The sequence below is a fragment of the Euwallacea fornicatus genome, unplaced genomic scaffold (assembly GCF_040115645.1).
Source record: "Euwallacea fornicatus isolate EFF26 unplaced genomic scaffold, ASM4011564v1 scaffold_50, whole genome shotgun sequence".
Classification (NCBI taxonomy): Eukaryota; Metazoa; Arthropoda; class Insecta; order Coleoptera; family Curculionidae; genus Euwallacea; species Euwallacea fornicatus.
Window position 1 is genome coordinate 856,381 of NW_027096018.1, and position 13,696 is coordinate 870,076.

A 13,696-nucleotide genomic window follows, 5' to 3' on the forward strand; every position below is an offset into this window, starting at 1 on the left:
TTTGAAGCTCGATAACTTCGGCAAATGAGGACCAAATCTGTTAAACAGAGTGTCAAATTAATCAGCTCGACGAGATTTTGAAGATGTCACAACACATCAGAATTGCATCTTGTTGAACTTCCAAGAAAAATAGTACTTTATGTGCTCAAACACACAACTTGTGTGACTTTTCAAACTTTGAAGCTCGATAACTTCGGCAAATAAGTACCAAATTCCTTAAACAAAGTGTCAAATTAATCACCTCGACGAGATTTTGAAGATGTCACAACACATCAGAATTGCATCTTGTTGAACTTCCAAAAAAAATAGTACTTTATGTGCTCAAACACACAACTTGTGTGACTTTTCAAACTTTGAAGCTCGATAACTTCGGCAAATGAGGACCAAATTTCTTAAACAAAGTGTCAAATTAATCAGCTCGACGAGATCTTTAACATGACACAACACATCAGATTTGCATCTTGTTGAAATTCCAAGAAAAATAGTACTTTATGTGCTCAAACACACAACTTGTGTGACTTTTCAAACTTTGAAGCTCGATAACTTCGGCAAATGTGGACCAAATTTGTTAAACAGAGTGTCAAATTAATCAGCTCGACGAGATCTTTAACATGACACAACACATCAGAATTGCATCTTGTTGAACTTCCAAGAAAAATAGTACTTTATGTGCTCAAACACACAACTTTTGTGACTTTTCAAACTTTAAAGCTCGATAACTTCGGCAAATGAGGACCAAATTCCTTAAACAAAGTGTCAAATTAATCAGCTCGACGAGATTTTGAAGATGTCACAACACATCAGAATTGCATCTTGTTGAACTTCCAAGAAAAATAGTACTTTATGTGCTCAAACACACAACTTGTGTGACTTTTCAAACTTTGAAGCTCGATAACTTCGGCAAATAAGTACCAAATTCCTTAAACAAAGTGTCAAATTAATCACCTCGACGAGATTTTGAAGATGTCAGAACACATCAGAATTGCATCTTGTTGAACTTCCAAGAAAAATAGTACTTTATGTGCTCAAACACACAACTTTTGTGACTTTTCAAACTTTGAAGCTCGATAACTTCGGCAAATGAGGACCAAATTTCTTAAACAAAGTGTCAAATTAATCAGCTCGACGAGATTTTGAAGATGTCACAACACATCAGAATTGCATCTTGTTGAACTTCCAAGAAAAATAGTACTTTATGTGCTCAAACACACAACTTGTGAGACTTTTCAAATTTTGAAGCTCGATAACTTCGGCAAATGTGGACCAAATTCCTTAAACAAAGTGTCAAATTAATCAGCTCGACGAGATTTTGAAGATGTCACAACACATCAGAATTGCATCTTGTTGAACTTCCAAGAAAAATAGTACTTTATGTGCTCAAACACACAACTTTTGTGACTTTTCAAACTTTAAAGCTCGATAACTTCGGCAAATGAGGACCAAATTCCTTAAACAAAGTGTCAAATTAATCAGCTCGACGAGATTTTGAAGATGTCACAACACATCAGAATTGCATCTTGTTGAACTTCCAAGAAAAATAGTACTTTATGTGCTCAAACACACAACTTTTGTGACTTTTCAAACTTTGAAGCTCGATAACTTCGGCAAATGAGGACCAAATCTGTTAAACAGAGTGTCAAATTAATCAGCTCGACGAGATTTTGAAGATGTCACAACACATCAGAATTGCATCTTGTTGAACTTCCAAGAAAAATAGTACTTTATGTGCTCAAACACACAACTTGTGTGACTTTTCAAACTTTGAAGCTCGATAACTTCGGCAAATAAGTACCAAATTCCTTAAACAAAGTGTCAAATTAATCACCTCGACGAGATTTTGAAGATGACACAACACATCAGAATTGCATCTTGTTGAACTTCCAAAAAAAATAGTACTTTATGTGCTCAAACACACAACTTGTGTGACTTTTCACACTTTGAAGCTCGATAACTTCGGCAAATGAGGACCAAATTTCTTAAACAAAGTGTCAAATTAATCAGCTCGACGAGATCTTTAACATGACACAACACATCAGATTTGCATCTTGTTGAAATTCCAAGAAAAATAGTACTTTATGTGCTCAAACACACAACTTGTGTGACTTTTCAAACTTTGAAGCTCGATAACTTCGGCAAATGTGGACCAAATTTGTTAAACAGAGTGTCAAATTAATCAGCTCGACGAGATCTTTAACATGACACAACACATCAGAATTGCATCTTGTTGAACTTCCAAGAAAAATAGTACTTTATGTGCTCAAACACACAACTTTTGTGACTTTTCAAACTTTAAAGCTCGATAACTTCGGCAAATAAGTACCAAATTCCTTAAACAAAGTGTCAAATTAATCACCTCGACGAGATTTTGAAGATGTCAGAACACATCAGAATTGCATCTTGTTGAACTTCCAAGAAAAATAGTACTTTATGTGCTCAAACACACAACTTTTGTGACTTTTCAAATTTTGAAGCTCGATAACTTCGGCAAATGAGGACCAAATTTCTTAAACAAAGTGTCAAATTAATCAGCTCGACGAGATTTTGAAGATGTCACAACACATCAGAATTGCATCTTGTTGAACTTCCAAGAAAAATAGTACTTTATGTGCTCAAACACACAACTTGTGTGACTTTTCAAACTTTGAAGCTCGATAACTTCGGCAAATGTGGACCAAATTTGTTAAACAGAGTGTCAAATTAATCAGCTCGACGAGATCTTTAACATGACACAACACATCAGAATTGCATCTTGTTGAACTTCCAAGAAAAATAGTACTTTATGTGCTCAAACACACAACTTGTGTGACTTTTCAAACTTTGAAGCTCGATAACTTCGGCAAATAAGTACCAAATTCCTTAAACAAAGTGTCAAATTAATCACCTCGACGAGATTTTGAAGATGTCACAACACATCAGAATTGCATCTTGTTGAACTTCCAAAAAAAATAGTACTTTATGTGCTCAAACACACAACTTGTGTGACTTTTCAAACTTTGAAGCTCGATAACTTCGGCAAATGAGGACCAAATTTCTTAAACAAAGTGTCAAATTAATCAGCTCGACGAGATCTTTAACATGACACAACACATCAGATTTGCATCTTGTTGAAATTCCAAGAAAAATAGTACTTTATGTGCTCAAACACACAACTTGTGTGACTTTTCAAACTTTGAAGCTCGATAACTTCGGCAAATGTGGACCAAATTTGTTAAACAGAGTGTCAAATTAATCAGCTCGACGAGATCTTTAACATGACACAACACATCAGAATTGCATCTTGTTGAACTTCCAAGAAAAATAGTACTTTATGTGCTCAAACACACAACTTTTGTGACTTTTCAAACTTTAAAGCTCGATAACTTCGGCAAATGAGGACCAAATTCCTTAAACAAAGTGTCAAATTAATCAGCTCGACGAGATTTTGAAGATGTCACAACACATCAGAATTGCATCTTGTTGAACTTCCAAGAAAAATAGTACTTTATGTGCTCAAACACACAACTTGTGTGACTTTTCAAACTTTGAAGCTCGATAACTTCGGCAAATAAGTACCAAATTCCTTAAACAAAGTGTCAAATTAATCACCTCGACGAGATTTTGAAGATGTCAGAACACATCAGAATTGCATCTTGTTGAACTTCCAAGAAAAATAGTACTTTATGTGCTCAAACACACAACTTTTGTGACTTTTCAAACTTTGAAGCTCGATAACTTCGGCAAATGAGGACCAAATTTCTTAAACAAAGTGTCAAATTAATCAGCTCGACGAGATTTTGAAGATGTCACAACACATCAGAATTGCATCTTGTTGAACTTCCAAGAAAAATAGTACTTTATGTGCTCAAACACACAACTTGTGAGACTTTTCAAATTTTGAAGCTCGATAACTTCGGCAAATGTGGACCAAATTCCTTAAACAAAGTGTCAAATTAATCAGCTCGACGAGATTTTGAAGATGTCACAACACATCAGAATTGCATCTTGTTGAACTTCCAAGAAAAATAGTACTTTATGTGCTCAAACACACAACTTTTGTGACTTTTCAAACTTTAAAGCTCGATAACTTCGGCAAATGAGGACCAAATTCCTTAAACAAAGTGTCAAATTAATCAGCTCGACGAGATTTTGAAGATGTCACAACACATCAGAATTGCATCTTGTTGAACTTCCAAGAAAAATAGTACTTTATGTGCTCAAACACACAACTTTTGTGACTTTTCAAACTTTGAAGCTCGATAACTTCGGCAAATGAGGACCAAATCTGTTAAACAGAGTGTCAAATTAATCAGCTCGACGAGATTTTGAAGATGTCACAACACATCAGAATTGCATCTTGTTGAACTTCCAAGAAAAATAGTACTTTATGTGCTCAAACACACAACTTGTGTGACTTTTCAAACTTTGAAGCTCGATAACTTCGGCAAATAAGTACCAAATTCCTTAAACAAAGTGTCAAATTAATCACCTCGACGAGATTTTGAAGATGACACAACACATCAGAATTGCATCTTGTTGAACTTCCAAAAAAAATAGTACTTTATGTGCTCAAACACACAACTTGTGTGACTTTTCAAACTTTGAAGCTCGATAACTTCGGCAAATGAGGACCAAATTTCTTAAACAAAGTGTCAAATTAATCAGCTCGACGAGATCTTTAACATGACACAACACATCAGATTTGCATCTTGTTGAAATTCCAAGAAAAATAGTACTTTATGTGCTCAAACACACAACTTGTGTGACTTTTCAAACTTTGAAGCTCGATAACTTCGGCAAATGTGGACCAAATTTGTTAAACAGAGTGTCAAATTAATCAGCTCGACGAGATCTTTAACATGACACAACACATCAGAATTGCATCTTGTTGAACTTCCAAGAAAAATAGTACTTTATGTGCTCAAACACACAACTTTTGTGACTTTTCAAACTTTGAAGCTCGATAACTTCGGCAAATGAGGACCAAATTTCTTAAACAAAGTGTCAAATTAATCAGCTCGACGAGATTTTGAAGATGTCACAACACATCAGAATTGCATCTTGTTGAACTTCCAAGAAAAATAGTACTTTATGTGCTCAAACACACAAATTGTGAGACTTTTCAAATTTTGAAGCTCGATAACTTCGGCAAATGTGGACCAAATTCCTTAAACAAAGTGTCAAATTAATCACCTCGACGAGATCTTTAACATGACATAACACATCAGAATTGCATCTTGTTGAACTTCCAAGAAAAATAGTACTTTATGTGCTCAAACACACAACTTGTGTGACTTTTCAAACTTTGAAGCTCGATAACTTCGGCAAATAAGTACCAAATTCCTTAAACAAAGTGTCAAATTAATCACCTCGACGAGATCTTTAACATGACACAACACATCAGAATTGCATCTTGTTGAACTTCCAAGAAAAATAGTACTTTATGTGCTCAATCACACAACTTTTGTGACTTTTCAAACTTTGAAGCTCGATAACTTCGGCAAATGAGGACCAAATTTGTTAAACAAAGTGTCAAATTAATCAGCTCGACGAGATCTTTAACATGACACAACACATCAGAATTGCATCTTGTTGAACTTCCAAGAAAAATAGTACTTTATGTGCTCAATCACACAACTTTTGTGCCTTTTCAAACTTTGAAGCTCGATAACTTCGGCAAATGAGGACCAAATTTGTTAAACAAAGTGTCAAATTAATCAGCTCGACGAGATCTTTAACATGACACAACACATCAGAATTGCATCTTGTTGAACTTCCAAGAAAAATAGTACTTTATGTGCTCAAACACACAACTTTTGTGACTTTTCAAACTTTGAAGCTCGATAACTTCGGCAAATGAGGACCAAATCTGTTAAACAGAGTGTCAAATTAATCAGCTCGACGAGATTTTGAAGATGTCACAACACATCAGAATTGCATCTTGTTGAACTTCCAAGAAAAATAGTACTTTATGTGCTCAAACACACAACTTGTGTGACTTTTCAAACTTTGAAGCTCGATAACTTCGGCAAATAAGTACCAAATTCCTTAAACAAAGTGTCAAATTAATCACCTCGACGAGATTTTGAAGATGTCACAACACATCAGAATTGCATCTTGTTGAACTTCCAAAAAAAATAGTACTTTATGTGCTCAAACACACAACTTGTGTGACTTTTCAAACTTTGAAGCTCGATAACTTCGGCAAATGAGGACCAAATTTCTTAAACAAAGTGTCAAATTAATCAGCTCGACGAGATCTTTAACATGACACAACACATCAGATTTGCATCTTGTTGAAATTCCAAGAAAAATAGTACTTTATGTGCTCAAACACACAACTTGTGTGACTTTTCAAACTTTGAAGCTCGATAACTTCGGCAAATGAGGACCAAATTCCTTAAACAAAGTGTCAAATTAATCAGCTCGACGAGATCTTTAACATGACACAACACATCAGAATTGCATCTTGTTGAACTTCCAAGAAAAATAGTACTTTATGTGCTCAAACACACAACTTTTGTGACTTTTCAAACTTTAAAGCTCGATAACTTCGGCAAATGAGGACCAAATTCCTTAAACAAAGTGTCAAATTAATCAGCTCGACGAGATTTTGAAGATGTCACAAAACATCAGAATTGCATCTTGTTGAACTTCCAAGAAAAATAGTACTTTATGTGCTCAAACACACAACTTGTGTGACTTTTCAAACTTTGAAGCTCGATAACTTCGGCAAATAAGTACCAAATTCCTTAAACAAAGTGTCAAATTAATCACCTCGACGAGATTTTGAAGATGTCACAACACATCAGAATTGCATCTTGTTGAACTTCCAAGAAAAATAGTACTTTATGTGCTCAAACACACAACTTTTGTGACTTTTCAAACTTTGAAGCTCGATAACTTCGGCAAATGAGGACCAAATTTCTTAAACAAAGTGTCAAATTAATCAGCTCGACGAGATTTTGAAGATGTCACAACACATCAGAATTGCATCTTGTTGAACTTCCAAGAAAAATAGTACTTTATGTGCTCAAACACACAAATTGTGAGACTTTTCAAATTTTGAAGCTCGATAACTTCGGCAAATGTGGACCAAATTCCTTAAACAAAGTGTCAAATTAATCACCTCGACGAGATCTTTAACATGACACAACACATCAGAATTGCATCTTGTTGAACTTCCAAGAAAAATAGTACTTTATGTGCTCAAACACACAACTTGTGTGACTTTTCAAACTTTGAAGCTCGATAACTTCGGCAAATAAGTACCAAATTCCTTAAACAAAGTGTCAAATTAATCACCTCGACGAGATCTTTAACATGACACAACACATCAGAATTGCATCTTGTTGAACTTCCAAGAAAAATAGTACTTTATGTGCTCAATCACACAACTTTTGTGACTTTTCAAACTTTGAAGCTCGATAACTTCGGCAAATGAGGACCAAATTTGTTAAACAAAGTGTCAAATTAATCAGCTCGACGAGATCTTTAACATGACACAACACATCAGAATTGCATCTTGTTGAACTTCCAAGAAAAATAGTACTTTATGTGCTCAAACACACAACTTGTGTGACTTTTCAAACTTTGAAGCTCGATAACTTCGGCAAATAAGTACCAAATTCCTTAAACAAAGTGTCAAATTAATCACCTCGACGAGATTTTGAAGATGTCAGAACACATCAGAATTGCATCTTGTTGAACTTCCAAGAAAAATAGTACTTTATGTGCTCAAACACACAACTTGTGTGACTTTTCAAACTTTGAAGCTCGATAACTTCGGCGAATGTAGACCAAATTTGTTAAACAGAGTGTCAAATTAATCAGCTCTACGAGATCTTTAACATGACACAACACATCAGAATTGCATCTTGTTGAACTTCCAAGAAAAATAGTACTTTATGTGCTCAAACACACAACTTTTGTGACTTTTCAAACTTTAAAGCTCGATAACTTCGGCAAATGAGGACCAAATTCCTTAAACAAAGTGTCAAATTAATCAGCTCGACGAGATTTTGAAGATGTCACAACACATCAGAATTGCATCTTGTTGAACTTCCAAGAAAAATAGTACTTTATGTGCTCAAACACACAACTTTTGTGACTTTTCAAACTTTGAAGCTCGATAACTTCGGCAAATGAGGACCAAATCTGTTAAACAGAGTGTCAAATTAATCAGCTCGACGAGATTTTGAAGATGTCACAACACATCAGAATTGCATCTTGTTGAACTTCCAAGAAAAATAGTACTTTATGTGCTCAAACACACAACTTGTGTGACTTTTCAAACTTTGAAGCTCGATAACTTCGGCAAATAAGTACCAAATTCCTTAAACAAAGTGTCAAATTAATCACCTCGACGAGATTTTGAAGATGTCACAACACATCAGAATTGCATCTTGTTGAACTTCCAAAAAAAATAGTACTTTATGTGCTCAAACACACAACTTGTGTGACTTTTCAAACTTTGAAGCTCGATAACTTCGGCAAATGAGGATCAAATTTCTTAAACAAAGTGTCAAATTAATCAGCTCGACGAGATCTTTAACATGACACAACACATCAGATTTGCATCTTGTTGAAATTCCAAGAAAAATAGTACTTTATGTGCTCAAACACACAACTTGTGTGACTTTTCAAACTTTGAAGCTCGATAACTTCGGCAAATGAGGACCAAATTCCTTAAACAAAGTGTCAAATTAATCAGCTCGACGAGATTTTGAAGATGTCACAACACATCAGAATTGCATCTTGTTGAACTTCCAAGAAAAATAGTACTTTATGTGCTCAAACACACAACTTGTGTGACTTTTCAAACTTTGAAGCTCGATAACTTCGGCAAATGTGGACCAAATTTGTTAAACAGAGTGTCAAATTAATCAGCTCGACGAGATTTTGAAGATGTCACAACACATCAGAATTGCATCTTGTTGAACTTCCAAGAAAAATAGTACTTTATGTGCTCAAACACACAACTTGTGTGACTTTTCAAACTTTGAAGCTCGATAACTTCGGCAAATAAGTACCAAATTCCTTAAACAAAGTGTCAAATTAATCACCTCGACGAGATTTTGAAGATGTCACAACACATCAGAATTGCATCTTGTTGAACTTCCAAGAAAAATAGTACTTTATGTGCTCAAACACACAACTTGTGTGACTTTTCAAACTTTGAAGCTCGATAACTTCGGCAAATAAGTACCAAATTCCTTAAACAAAGTGTCAAATTAATCACCTCGACGAGATTTTGAAGATGTCACAACACATCAGAATTGCATCTTGTTGAACTTCCAAGAAAAATAGTACTTTATGTGCTCAAACACACAACTTTTGTGACTTTTCAAACTTTGAAGCTCGATAACTTCGGCAAATGAGGACCAAATTTCTTAAACAAAGTGTCAAATTAATCAGCTCGACGAGATTTTGAAGATGTCACAACACATCAGAATTGCATCTTGTTGAACTTCCAAGAAAAATAGTACTTTATGTGCTCAAACACACAAATTGTGAGACTTTTCAAATTTTGAAGCTCGATAACTTCGGCAAATGTGGACCAAATTCCTTAAACAAAGTGTCAAATTAATCACCTCGACGAGATCTTTAACATGACACAACACATCAGAATTGCATCTTGTTGAACTTCCAAGAAAAATAGTACTTTATGTGCTCAAACACACAACTTGTGTGACTTTTCAAACTTTGAAGCTCGATAACTTCGGCAAATGAGGACCAAATTTGTTACACAAAGTGTCAAATTAATCAGCTCGACGAGATCTTTAACATGACACAACACATCAGAATTGCATCTTGTTGAACTTCCAAGAAAAATAGTACTTTATGTGCTCAAACACACAACTTTTGTGACTTTTCAAACTTTGAAGCTCGATAACTTCGGCAAATGAGGACCAAATTTCTTAAACAAAGTGTCAAATTAATCACCTCGACGAGATTTTGAAGATGTCACAACACATCAGAATTGCATCTTGTTGAACTTCCAAGAAAAATAGTACTTTATGTGCTCAAAAACACAACTTGTGTGACTTTTCAAACTTTGAAGCTCGATAACTTCGGCAAATAAGTACCAAATTCCTTAAACAAAGTGTCAAATTAATCAGCTCGACGAGATCTTTAACATGACACAACACATCAGATTTGCATCTTGTTGAACTTCCAAGAAAAATAGTACTTTATGTGCTCAAACACACAACTTGTGTGACTTTTCAAACTTTGAAGCTCGATAACTTCGGCAAATGTGGACCAAATTTGTTAAACAGAGTGTCAAATTAATCAGCTCGACGAGATCTTTAACATGACACAGCACATCAGAATTGCATCTTGTTGAACTTCCAAGAAAAATAGTACTTTATGTGCTCAAACACACAACTTGTGTGACTTTTCAAACTTTGAAGCTCGATAACTTCGGCGAATGTGGACCAAATTTGTTAAACAGAGTGTCAAATTAATCAGCTCTACGAGATCTTTAACATGACACAACACATCAGAATTGCATCTTGTTGAACTTCCAAGAAAAATAGTACTTTATGTGCTCAAACACACAACTTTTGTGACTTTTCAAACTTTAAAGCTCGATAACTTCGGCAAATGAGGACCAAATTCCTTAAACAAAGTGTCAAATTAATCAGCTCGACGAGATTTTGAAGATGTCACAACACATCAGAATTGCATCTTGTTGAACTTCCAAGAAAAATAGTACTTTATGTGCTCAAACACACAACTTTTGTGACTTTTCAAACTTTGAAGCTCGATAACTTCGGAAAATGAGGACCAAATCTGTTAAACAGAGTGTCAAATTAATCAGCTCGACGAGATTTTGAAGATGTCACAACACATCAGAATTGCATCTTGTTGAACTTCCAAGAAAAATAGTACTTTATGTGCTCAAACACACAACTTGTGTGACTTTTCAAACTTTGAAGCTCGATAACTTCGGCAAATAAGTACCAAATTCCTTAAACAAAGTGTCAAATTAATCACCTCGACGAGATTTTGAAGATGTCACAACACATCAGAATTGCATCTTGTTGAACTTCCAAAAAAAATAGTACTTTATGTGCTCAAACACACAACTTGTGTGACTTTTCAAACTTTGAAGCTCGATAACTTCGGCAAATGAGGACCAAATTTCTTAAACAAAGTGTCAAATTAATCAGCTCGACGAGATCTTTAACATGACAGAACACATCAGATTTGCATCTTGTTGAAATTCCAAGAAAAATAGTACTTTATGTGCTCAAACACACAACTTGTGTGACTTTTCAAACTTTGAAGCTCGATAACTTCGGCAAATGTGGACCAAATTTGTTAAACAGAGTGTCAAATTAATCAGCTCGACGAGATCTTTAACATGACACAACACATCAGAATTGCATCTTGTTGAACTTCCAAGAAAAATAGTACTTTATGTGCTCAAACACACAACTTTTGTGACTTTTCAAACTTTAAAGCTCGATAACTTCGGCAAATGAGGACCAAATTCCTTAAACAAAGTGTCAAATTAATCAGCTCGACGAGATTTTGAAGATGTCACAACACATCAGAATTGCATCTTGTTGAACTTCCAAGAAAAATAGTACTTTATGTGCTCAAACACACAACTTGTGTGACTTTTCAAACTTTGAAGCTCGATAACTTCGGCAAATAAGTACCAAATTCCTTAAACAAAGTGTCAAATTAATCACCTCGACGAGATTTTGAAGATGTCACAACACATCAGAATTGCATCTTGTTGAACTTCCAAGAAAAATTGTACTTTATGTGCTCAAACACACAACTTTTGTGACTTTTCAAACTTTGAAGCTCGATAACTTCGGCAAATAAGGACCAAATTTCTTAAACAAAGTGTCAAATTAATCAGCTCGACGAGATTTTGAAGATGTCACAACACATCAGAATTGCATCTTGTTGAACTTCCAAGAAAAATAGTACTTTATGTGCTCAAACACACAAATTGTGAGACTTTTCAAATTTTGAAGCTCGATAACTTCGGCAAATGTGGACCAAATTCCTTAAACAAAGTGTCAAATTAATCACCTCGACGAGATCTTTAACATGACACAACACATCAGAATTGCATCTTGTTGAACTTCCAAGAAAAATAGTACTTTATGTGCTCAAACACACAACTTGTGTGACTTTTCAAACTTTGAAGCTCGATAACTTCGGCAAATAAGTACCAAATTCCTTAAACAAAGTGTCAAATTAATCACCTCGACGAGATTTTGAAGATGTCACAACACATCAGAATTGCATCTTGTTGAACTTCCAAAAAAAATAGTACTTTATGTGCTCAAACACACAACTTGTGTGACTTTTCAAACTTTGAAGCTCGATAACTTCGGCAAATGAGGACCAAATTTCTTAAACAAAGTGTCAAATTAATCAGCTCGACGAGATCTTTAACATGACACAACACATCAGATTTGCATCTTGTTGAAATTCCAACAAAAATAGTACTTTATGTGCTCAAACACACAACTTGTGTGACTTTTCAAACTTTGAAGCTCGATAACTTCGGCAAATGTGGACCAAATTTGTTAAACAGAGTGTCAAATTAATCAGCTCGACGAGATCTTTAACATGACACAACACATCAGAATTGCATCTTGTTGAACTTCCAAGAAAAATAGTACTTTATGTGCTCAATCACACAACTTTTGTGACTTTTCAAACTTTGAAGCTCGATAACTTCGGCAAATGAGGACCAAATTTGTTAAACAAAGTGTCAAATTAATCAGCTCGACGAGATCTTTAACATGATACAACACATCAGAATTGCATCTTGTTGAACTTCCAAGAAAAATAGTACTTTATGTGCTCAAACACACAACTTGTGTGACTTTTCAAACTTTGAAGCTCGATAACTTCGGCAAATAAGTACCAAATTCCTTAAACAAAGTGTCAAATTAATCACCTCGACGAGATTTTGAAGATGTCAGAACACATCAGAATTGCATCTTGTTGAACTTCCAAGAAAAATAGTACTTTATGTGCTCAAACACACAACTTGTGTGACTTTTCAAACTTTGAAGCTCGATAACTTCGGCGAATGTGGACCAAATTTGTTAAACAAAGTGTCAAATTAATCAGCTCGACGAGATCTTTAACATGACACAACACATCAGAATTGCATCTTGTTGAACTTCCAAGAAAAATAGTACTTTATGTGCTCAAACACACAACTTGTGTGACTTTTCAAACTTTGAAGCTCGATAACTTCGGCGAATGTGGACCAAATTTGTTAAACAAAGTGTCAAATTAATCAGCTCTACGAGATCTTTAACATGACACAACACATCAGAATTGCATCTTGTTGAACTTCCAAGAAAAATAGTACTTTATGTGCTCAAACACACAACTTTTGTGACTTTTCAAACTTTAAAGCTCGATAACTTCGGCAAATGAGGACCAAATTCCTTAAACAAAGTGTCAAATTAATCAGCTCGACGAGATTTTGAAGATGTCACAACACATCAGAATTGCATCTTGTTGAACTTCCAAGCAAAATAGTACTTTATGTGCTCAAACACACAACTTTTGTGACTTTTCAAACTTTGAAGCTCGATAACTTCGGCAAATGAGGACCAAATCTGTTAAACAGAGTGTCAAATTAATCAGCTCGACGAGATTTTGAAGATGTCACAACACATCAGAATTGCATCTTGTTGAACTTCCAAGAAAAATAGTACTTTATGTG